Source organism: Apostichopus japonicus, chromosome 16 (assembly GCF_037975245.1).
Source record: "Apostichopus japonicus isolate 1M-3 chromosome 16, ASM3797524v1, whole genome shotgun sequence".
In the NCBI taxonomy this organism is placed as follows: domain Eukaryota; kingdom Metazoa; phylum Echinodermata; class Holothuroidea; order Aspidochirotida; family Stichopodidae; genus Apostichopus; species Apostichopus japonicus.
This window is the reverse complement of record NC_092576.1, coordinates 26,119,239-26,130,487: the sequence shown is the minus strand read 5'-3', so window position 1 is coordinate 26,130,487 and position 11,249 is coordinate 26,119,239. Positions and strand designations below refer to the sequence as shown.

Sequence of the window (11,249 nt, the reverse complement as noted above, 5' to 3'; positions counted from 1 at the left end):
TCGGTGTCGCTTTCCTCAGTAGTGTCTGCCAACTCAGCCTCCTGGATTGGTCTTGTTGTTGTTTCCACTTGGGGGGGGGGGGTCCACTCCATACCGTAGGGTATGTTTGCAGGTTGTGATTACCTTTAAGATGAAACAGCAGATGAGGATAAGAACAATCACAGACACTTGAAATCAGTGTGGAGTAAAGGTTCAGAAACATTTTAATGACAGAGCAAACTTTAAGGTATGTGTTCTATTAGGCCAACAAATGCCTTACTTCTTGATCGATAAGTTAACAGTTCTATTGAGGTTCAATTTGCATTACTGTATTTTAACTGTCATAATATTCATCGATTTAAGTTACAAATGTAACAATTTAAACGACGCTGTAACATTAGCACTGCAGGCACTTCTGTGAATGTCATAGATTATGCTAAAGATGTCCATTAGGTCAAACTGCTTCCAAATCATAGAAACCTTCAAAGTGAAAAAAGAAATGATGATATATATGACTGTGAAGTCAGCCTATAAGTCAAGGGGTAACAGAAAGAAGCTTATTAACGTCATACTTAAAGTACGACATGTCACATTGAAGAACTTGAATCTTTGTTAAAACAACTTCACTTTTGTTGTCTTGTGGTAGGTACCGTACGGTACATGCAAAATGAAATGAAATGACTTATAAACCATCTTTTGGAAGATTAAAAATAGTTTTGGGAGGTATTGGAACCAGATGTCAGAGACAGGAAGAGGACATGTTATACGAAGTTTTGTCAAATTGACCACACCCGATAGACTGCTGATATTTTCCCTTATCACTTGAAACACTTACATTCCCATTATATGGATCGTTGATGTACACAACTTTCCTTTCGCTTGTGGTGCCGTCGGCTCTCACAACCTTGACCCCATCATGCCGTTGTAGACATCTGGGATGCCCGACTGTCGGCCAGTGGTTCTTCTTCGGCTGTGTTTTAAGGGGGCGCTTGGTTATTGCGCTCCTGACCTCGCATGGTTGCAGCCACGTCTCAACGTTGTAACCGTCCCACCTACAAAGAAAACGTATATATATTACAAGAGTATATTTACTGAAGACTAATGCGGCCATGCAAAAAAAAAAGGAACCTCGGATATACATAGAAGAAACATTTTTAAAACGAAAAACAACATTTTTTAAACGAAAAGCAAAATGTTGTTTCCCGTTTAAATTTTTGTTTTCGTTTAAATTTTTTTTCTCGCCATGCCGAAAAAATATATTCGACCACGGATATACATAGAAAAAACATTTTTAAAACGAAAAACAAACAATTTGTAAAACGAAAAACAACGAAATTAAACGAAAACAAACAAATTAAAACGAAAAAACCAACAATTTTTTAAACGAAAAACAAACAAATGAAAACGAAAAACAAAATGTTTTTCGTCGTAAAAATTTTTTTTGGTTTAAAAAAAAAAAAATCTTCTATGTATATCCGTGGTCTATATATATTTTTTTTGGGGGGGGGGGGGGCATGGCCGCATATGTCTTCCTTATATATTAACCCTGTAAACTTTGTATAGATTTTGAAGGAAAAAAAAAGTTTCCCCTCGAAGTTTCTCATCGCTTTATTTTATACGCATGTGATTTGGTATAGAACGCGAAAAGGACCACAACATATGATGATGTTAATGATGATCTAACTCTATCCGATCATATACTGAAAACTTACGATCGTGTACTAGAAATACATGATCATGTACTAAAAATTTACGATCATGTACTTAAAGTATACAATCTTGTTCTAAACATATACGATCATGTACTACAAACGTACGATGTACATCAAAACAAATACGATCATGAACTAATAATCTTATGTTAAAAAAAGTGGCGTCTGCATTCGCGTATGTATATTCGTATGTGGCGTATGCATACGAGTATGAATATTCAGTGTTTACTCATTACGAACCATTAGGGGCGGGCCTTCGGTATCAAATTTGATAGTCCTATATTCCTCATATATGGATATTCATACAGGTATTCAAACGACATTAAAGGATATTCATTCGCCACTTTATTGTAACTTGCGCTTTTTCATCATTATCTCAAGTTTTCAGTACATGATCGTATATGTTTTGATGTACATCTTACTTTTTAAGTACATCATCGTAAATGTTTAGTACATGATCGTAAGTTTTTTAGTACATGAACGTATAAAATTAGATCATCATTAACATCATCATACTGTATGTTGTGGTCCTTTTCCAATTCCATAATTTGGCAATGGTGATACGATAAAAAAAGGACTCTCTTTTGTAATTTGTGATGGAATATCGTCTTCCTCGAGCCATTCCTTCTAACACACCATCATTAAAAAAATAAGTAAACAAGCAAAACCTTTATAATAATAATAATAAGCAAATATTTATAGAGCGCTTTATGCAAAGGCCTCAAAGCGCTTAAAACAAGTACACAAATATGCAAGACAAATCACTGTAAATTTTGGAATAAATGTGTTTTTAAGAGACGATTAAAGCAGTCAACCGATGGTGCATTGCGAATTGAAAATGGTAGATTGTTCCAGAGATGAGGTGCAGCAGAGATGAAGGCTCTTTCTCCATAAAACTTTGTTTGGGGTATGGCTGGTGGCAAGAAGACACTTTGTAGACGAGCGAAGTTGGCGTTGAGGATGATACTGAGGAATTAAATTTGTAATGTAACCAGGGGCAAGGGAGTGTTGTGACTTGTACGTTAAGAGGAGCTTATAAATTGACCGATGTTTTACTGGAAGCCAATGGAGTGATTGAAGCACTGGAGACATGTGATCATGACGCGATGACCATGATATTAACCGGGCAGCAGAATTCTGAACAGTTTGAAGTTTTTTCAGTGTAGAGTCATATATAGTTATAACAGGCCATTGATTTATTTCTTAAGTTGAAGGTCTCTGATAGTTGTGCCTCCGGGTGTTCAGTCGACCCTTTACGTTACTTGTAATATACAGTTCCCCCTACTAGCGTTAGGTTGTTCTTTCTGCTACTTTTCCCATTTTACATTGCGGGGGGGGGGGGGGGGCGGCCTATTGATAGGATATTAAAGTAACAAAAACAAAAATATCTGAGGCATTTATATTTCGCCTTTTCATAAACCTTTTTAATGTTACGAAAGTTTTACTTTTCGACTGTTGTACAGTAACAGCCTCTATTAAAAAATGAACTTTTATTCCCATCTAAACAGGTGGGCACTAAAATAACCAACTATTTCTGTGGCATAAGCTAAGGGACTATAGATGTGAATTGTATTCACTTGATAATTTAAATGATTTTTTTGTGGGTATTTCTTTAGGCCTAAGTAAGATTTACTGTTTGAAAACCTTACAGAAAGGGTGGTCTCATCAAAGCCAAAAATGCGCTTTAACCACTATTTACGAAAATAGTTTGACGTAAACCCATGCACTTATAATATCCATGTCACGAATGTCCTACCTCGAAATACTTCCATGGTTGGGTGAATTGCAGGAAGTTTAGTAAAATTCATTATTGACATGACACTAAACAAGAATGGATATACCAATGGTGAAGCAGTCTTGTAAACCATCTATAGAAGGTATAATATATAATGTATATTTAACTATGACTTACCGAACAAGAACTTTGGTATTGCTTTCGTCAACGCGGGATCCAGTCCTTGGTATTTCATTTTAAATTTCACACCGTACGCGGCAGAGCAACCAAAAATAACGCGAAACTTTCGTTTTTTATTCTTCTCCTATGTTATAAGAATTATGTTAGAACACCAAATTTGGGGATTTACAATGAAATATGCCTCTACAACTGAGATAAAAATATCACTTTTTAAAAAACTATTTACTTTTAGATTTTATTTCAAGCGCAAACTTCAACACGTCACGTCACAGGAGGCTGACAGATAAAAATGTTCAACTGAATATGTGTGGCTGACATAAACGGCAGAAGTCGATTTTTCCAATTTACACCAATCGTATCAGTTTAAAAAGGATTACGAAAGCCTACATACAAGGATATTAAAAAAAAAGACTGAGGAAAGCGCCAACCTCACAAGTTTAGACCATTCACAGTGCAAATAAAGGGCAAAAAAAGTTGATCTAGGCGCGAAAAACCTAAAGATTAGACACGACTGGTATCACTGTATATTCGAAACCTTCCGTGATTAATTAATATCACCTGATGAGATTTCCCCCAACAGATAGGACACAACAAAGGGAACGCTGTCGCAAAAAGAGCACTACTATCGGTTTCCCGAAAATGTTTGCGGTCTATAAGTTTCCTCCTGTGGCTTGTGAAAAAAAAAGAAAGACAAAGGTCTTCGTCGTTCAGTGGAAGAGGTAAAATAGGACCTATTGGGGAAGGGGTGTGTGAGCTGAGTAGGGAAACTTAGTACGCTAAAATGGCCCTGGCACCAACCGTTAATGAATGCCTCTATTTTACTTAATTAATGCGTTCAGTATGTCTACAGTGGCAAGCCAAAAGACGGAGACAAAGTCGGAGTATCTTCTATGTGTTCAAAACCCCAAAATTGCAGTAAATTGCAATGGTGCCAACTCATGTACCTTGGTAAGTAGTTGGGCCCTCGGGAATTAGTTATTTCCTGTATTGGGGACATTCCTTTCGGTAAACACTTCATAGGCCACAGTATAGTTATGGTACCTCTGGTGTTTGGAATAGCCTGTGATCTCAGTCTTTTGTAATATATAAAAGAGAAAAAGACAGTATTCTCATAATTTTAAATTACACTGTTCATGCACTCTCATATATGGGATCTATGCTTACTGTGTTTTAAGATTCGAATATACAACAGGAGATCGCGCAAAACAAAAATAATTCATAGCAGAATCCACCAATTCTACTTTTACAAGATGCATATTGGTAGCATGTGTCTTTCTTGTTTCCCCGCTATCCTCACTGAAATACCAACCGATATATTCAATATTTATCAATCCTTCAGTATCTATTACACCCACTCTAGCTGATTGGCACTATAGCCTTGTATCTAAATTCATGTGCACGAATACCTGGCTCCCACATACTTTTTGATTCAAACATCTCCCAAATACCGACTTTTCCTTTATTATCGTTTCATTTCTATATTCGCGTTTTCCTATATTATAGCCAGGATAAGCATATTCTCTTATCAAGGCTGTTGAATTTCCCACTTTCATCGATTGTGCAATCACTAGTGGCCTTTATAGTCATCGCTAGACACTTCTACAATAAGCACGCACATGCTTGCGGATTTCCAAGAAAGTTGCTTCCCGGCCTCGATGTTAGGCCTCGGTGTTATCCCTCGATGTTACGCGCACACTGCGGACAGCTCGTTGCTTCAAGGGGTGAGCTCATATTATTGTGTTTGGCAAGGTGCCTGGGAGATTGCTTGGGCCCGCGTGTACACGGGTTGCCAAAGTTACTTGTTATTCTTGTGAAAAGATACAGGCAGAAAATAATAGATGTTGAAAGTTAGGAACATCAAACAGATCTACAGGAAATCCCACGCGCGGTTGCTTTGAGTCGACGGAAGAAGAGGGAGGGAGGGAGGGAGAGGAGGGTATGTGGATTTAAGCGTTCATTTAACTTGCAATCATGAGTCCCTATGTGAGCTAGTCATTTAATTGAATAGATCAGGTTGTGAAAAGCTTTCGTTGATTTATTTATTTTAAATTCCAATAATCTTAGGTCTACAAATGTCCAAACTAGTAGGTCATTACATTATCTTTATTTCGACCACGTTATTTTGAAACAACAAGACCAAAAGACATAAGGGCATTTCCACACTAGAGAGGTACAAAAGTGTGACATTGTAGCCAAAAATTAAATTTGTAATATCAAGCATGGAATTACATTTTTTTGAATTTAGACACTGTCTTTGACCTTCATGTCAAGCATAAACATATTTGCTTTAACCGTTTGCATTTACGCAACACATTTACTTGTCAAATTAGTTGTAATGGAACGTATGTAACATGGACAGACATAGGATTTAGGAAATGCTGTTGGGAGCACCAATTTAGCAAACACTTAAAGCAAGACAGTCTAAACAAAGTAAGTGATGATACAAGAGCTTTAAATTGAGAGAAAGAAAGAAATACATTACAAAGCAAGATATAATCATTTTTGGGGGGAAAATCTACATACGTATGTAACAGTATTTTGTGGACGGATTTAAATAACTGTTTGGTAAAACAACGGAAATCTTTGTTCTCTTTTATTGCTTCTATGGGTATTGCATACCAAATACATGTCAATTAACAAATAAATAATGAATGAAAGATGTTAAATGCAACACTTTTGTAAAACAGATTTTGGTCACAAGGGTAAAACTCTTTCAATAGTTCTTGGAAATTTTCCAGTATATTCTGGTATGTCCACATGAAACCATTCTTCTAAAAGATAAACACTAATATGCATGTTCACTTTTTTATTTCACAGGTCAGCAAGATTTGCAGAGAAGTTAGTAACATTCACTCCATGCTCTGAAAGTTGGAATACATGCAATAAAAACTTGCATTTCAACTAGTATGAAATAACGCAACAGTTAAAAATCAAAATTCAGAGAACTTCCTAGATTAGACAAAACTTCAGGTGGTCTGTTAATCAAGCATTCCATATGGCAAGGCAGATTAACAGGAATTTCCATGAATGTCTGCAGTCAACATATGCAGCAATTTATCCATATATAACAAATCAATACAAAATCTTCATAAATTTATCAAAGCTCAATAAATTATCAATACCAAATGCATCAAACAATTGCTTTTCATTCATATGTGATTCCAGTCAATGATACAAAATCAAACAATATGTAATTTAACAGTCTTTCACTTAATTATCAATACCAAATGCATAATGATAAAATGATAGCTTTCCAACCATAGCAGAATCCAGTCAATGTTTTCAAATTTAACAATGCAAAATGATTTAAATGTTCATAGAAACTTGAAGAAAAACGTATCTTTAACATTGTTTCTTTATTCGAGGAATGTAGCTGACCCAAGTGAAATTATTCTGATTATTCTGAATTAAAAGTAGCTTTCTTGGAGCTTTACACAATATCCTAAAAGTTACAGCAAATGTCCATTTCATAGGAATTACTGCTCAGAGCTACATGTTAACTTCATTTGTTTGTAGCGTTCTTTCACTTATCAAAGTCCTCAATTTTGAAAGGGCCATTCCAACCAGAACAAGTGGTCCATGAATTATGAAACGCCTATGAACAGTATCAATATCTGGTCTAGCAGGCCAATCAAAGAGTCGAGCACTAGGGTTACACACTTTATGTAGGAACTTAAATTGGTAGTACTCCTCCCCTTCCTCTGCAATCATCCTTCCTACATGGAATTGTTTGTCGTAGAAGACTGCATAGTATTTCTCTCTGGACATTTCGTTGCATCCTGGCAATGTTTGACTTCCAGAGCTGAGAAAAGAAATTAATGGATTCCAGTCAAACAACTAGTGAAGGAATGAATGATAATGCTGTGAAATATTAAAAATGTATTTCAACATTCCTTCAAATTCCCAAGCTGTGGAAGACTAAAACAGGGTTGAACAACAGCATCATACTTCCTTGCAAAATGTTATCATCGTACAACTGTGGAAATATTCTTCTAACATGCTAGTTACCAGCTCACTGTACTAGCTGTAACAGCTCACTGGTCTGTGTCTATGGCCATTAAGCAAGGCATCCCTGAACAAGGTTAAAAACAATATCGCAAAAAGTATAAGGTAGTTACTTACATGGTTGTCCCACTTGAGTGATGCACTTCCCTTGACAAAGGCAAATTGGGTTGGTCACTCATCATCGACTTCAGTAACTCAGTAACTTGCGTTTCTTTTTCCTTTCCCACATTCTTCTCATTCTCTGTTTTGCTTTTTCATTGTACAGTACTTTCCCCTCTGATCGACTGTCATGTTATGACGGTACTTGTAGGCCCTCTGCTTTTCCACCAAACACTGAAGTTGGTATTTTTCAGAACTTTTCTTTACGTTCTTTCTGTATTCACGCATTGCTGATGCACGTGATCAAGATACAGTAGGGGGAGTCTCTTCTTCGCATTCATTTGGAAATCTGATTGACGACCGAAGCCTGATGGCAAATTTCATTTTGCGATGAAGTGCAGCACCTGCTGAAGCAGACAGTATAAACAAAATTGTTGGTATACTCCTTTGCAAAACTTGTTATTGCATGGATCAGACTGAAGAGTACTTCATTCACTCTATTTTAATATACACTAATTCAACAGCAAAATACAGAAATTTACCTCAAACTTTTAAGCTAAGTTTTGGCACTTTTTCGGGGAAAAGTTTGGACAAGAAACTAGGTTTCGTACTCCACCGAAGCTGGTTGGTGCATTCATTCTAGTCACCAACATTCCCATGATATGGTCACACAACTTTATTAGACCCTCAAACTGTAAATTTTGCAAAGATAAGTCACAGTACCTCTAGCCTCACTTGCATAAAGTTGTTGCAAAACTAGTCTTAGGCCTAAACATTGGCTTAAAGAAAAATAAACAAGAAAGAAAAAAAAACGAAAAAGCATATTAGGTGTGTGTCTAGCCTATTACTATAGCAGTGCAACACGCTTTCAATACCATTGTTAACAAACAAAAAGGCCTAGGCCTTAGGCGTACAGTCACGCAAACTACGCGACATTGGGATTTCAGTAGGCCTAACCCCACTGTGTTATGTGTGTTACTAGTAGGCCTTTTCGTATTATGCATAGCCTAACAGTGAACACTACTTGCGTGTTGAGGTGGTGGTTAAAACCATTTTTAAGTAAGGGAGCAGGCAAAGTAGCAACATTTCAATTAATATGTTGTTTTTAAGATCACATTTATCATTGTTTTGCGTGGTATCATCGACTGTTATAAGTTATTCTTACTGTAGACTTAAGTTAGGCCTAATGTTACAGTGTACCTTATCGGTAGGCTACACAGCGGTCCGTCCTTGTTCGCACGAACAGGAATGACAATTCTCAATTGTCTGTCAAAATAGCTTCAAACTACCAGATTCCATGCTAAACATCGGTTCCCATTGACCGCATATGGTGTGGAACTGTAGATCGACTCACTGAAAACCATTTGTACACGCTAATAATCAAATATATCTCAGGAATTTTAACTAACCTGATCATTTGTTGTTATGCGTGTAACATTGTAGTGCATGTAACATCTTGGACAGATCGTCTGCTCAGCTACGTACATAGAGATAACGTTCGTGTTTGCGATTTTCTGCGTTTTTATTGGAATGCGCAGACTCTGAAGATGTTGAAGTTAGCTACATATATCGTCTTCAACAATATGCAAAGCCCTTCTGTACATCGTTACACCAGTTATGTCCATTACAAATCGTGGACAGAATTTCGGGTTGAATGTTACAGTTGCTCTTAGCTCTGTAGTGAGTTTGTCAAATGGATTGTTAGCTTCTACCAAGGAAGAAAGATGTTGGAACGTCGTATGGGGGCAGTTTCTTTCGGCAATGTGTATACTGCTATCAAACAGTGGCTTTGTGCATGTATGTAACATTACGGACGGACAGATTTACGCCCGTTACAGACAATGAAGAGACAATGAAGAAATGAGGTTTTCATCCATTTTTTTGGGTAGATTTTAAAAGAAACGTCTTGATAGCAGCAATTTTGCTAATTTACTACAATTGTGGCCCAATAATTTTATCATCCGAACTTTTTACCATAACCAAGGGTAAAATTTAAATTTGCCATGTTTTGGATGTCACAAGAAATAGACTGCAAAGAATATGGACGGAGAACATATTCAATAAATAAAGTAAAGGAACAACAGAGAAATGTATTAAGATTGTCTTTATTATATCTCCAAAGTCTGTTTGAATAATTGAAACAACAAATGCATGTTGCACACCAGTTCACAATTCTATTTTAATGCAAACTTCACACTGCAACACATACCTCATTACTGTGGAAATGCCCATAAATTAAAAGAGATGGAACATGTGATATTTGGCATAGGAACATGAGCGACTGAGAAAGGAAAAATATTAATGAGAATGCAACCCGTTGTGAACCTAGGCTGGCGATTTAATAACAGCTTGAAAACATATATTTCACGAACAACATCTAATGCGATAAGTTGTTCTAATATGGTTGTTATTACGATTTCGCGGGACTGGTACACTTTGTTGTAACTCGGTCCGAGAAAAACCGAGCGAACTCAGTAAGGCATATTTTGTTTGAGAGAGATCGATCGTAATATTTTCTTCATGATTTCAATATCTATAATAAGAACATGATCATGGATCATTATAAATAATACAGTCCAGAACAATATTCCATGTGTCTATGAAGCTCTTTTACATAAAAAGCGTCGGTATCAGCCAATGCTCCAACAGTTTTGGGAGAAGCTATTAAAAGGATAGTCCAGAAGAAAAATTATTTTTGATATATGAAAGGGGATTATATTCCAAGCATTCCTGGGAAATTTGAATCAAATTCCTACGTTTCGTTTTCGAGGAATGTACAGCTAAAGTTGCCTCCACTAAAAAAAAGAAGGAAAATTGGGGAAAAGGACCAAAAGACTTGAGCATTAAAGTAAAAAACGCTAGATAGTTCCGTTCTTCATCCGACCTCTGACTAACTTTTGCCCCGGTCCAATGGTCGAGCCTGGGGTGTTCCACAGGTTTCCGCATCTAGCCGTCACAGGTTCTACGTCTAGCCGTCACAGGTTCTGCGTCTAGCCGTCACAGGTTTTGCGTCTAGAGGTCACAGGTCTCGCTTATAGCCATCACAGGTTCCTGCTCCTTGGCTTAGCCTTCCTCTTATTTATTACAGCAGATGGTGGTGCTCATGAGCCAGCTGATTGAGTAGATATGGGCAGAAAAAGTACACAAGAGTTCTTGTTGATGGTATATACAATGGCTTGATATGAAAGCATGCATGGTTTATTCAACCTCTCACTCTGGGTCTGAAACCCTCGGTTTACAAAGCGTGGAACTTCTTACAAGTTAGGTTAAATTAACACAAAACAATGGATAAGGCTAAATGCATAATGAATAAAAAACAAATGGAAGAAGTAGAAGTATAACTAACACCTTAATGTACTACAGAATGATCTTATTAATCTCTCGTCACTCACTTGAACAGTACTTAGTGATTTAAACTATGTGTGCATTTACATAACGTTAAACACTCGCAAAACCACTTCCCATGTTGAGTCTATGTAAGCCCAATTACTCTTCGGACTAGAAATAACGTTCAACAATAATCAATAAATAGCCAACCC

The 11,249-nt window shown here is 36.8% G+C and overlaps 1 long non-coding RNA gene across 1 annotated transcript in view; it reads right to left on the bottom strand.

The window, feature by feature from the left end:
• Window positions 1-158: 158 nt before the first annotated feature.
• Window positions 159-11,249, bottom strand: part of LOC139982469 (uncharacterized) — a 42,850-nt gene continuing 31,759 nt past the window's right edge. The window contains exons 6-8 of the long non-coding RNA XR_011798188.1: window positions 7,729-10,822; window positions 3,604-7,408; window positions 159-1,031 (exon numbers count right to left, since the gene is read on the bottom strand). This is a non-coding gene — a long non-coding RNA (uncharacterized lncRNA). The remainder of the gene's footprint in view (window positions 1,032-3,603; window positions 7,409-7,728; window positions 10,823-11,249) is intronic.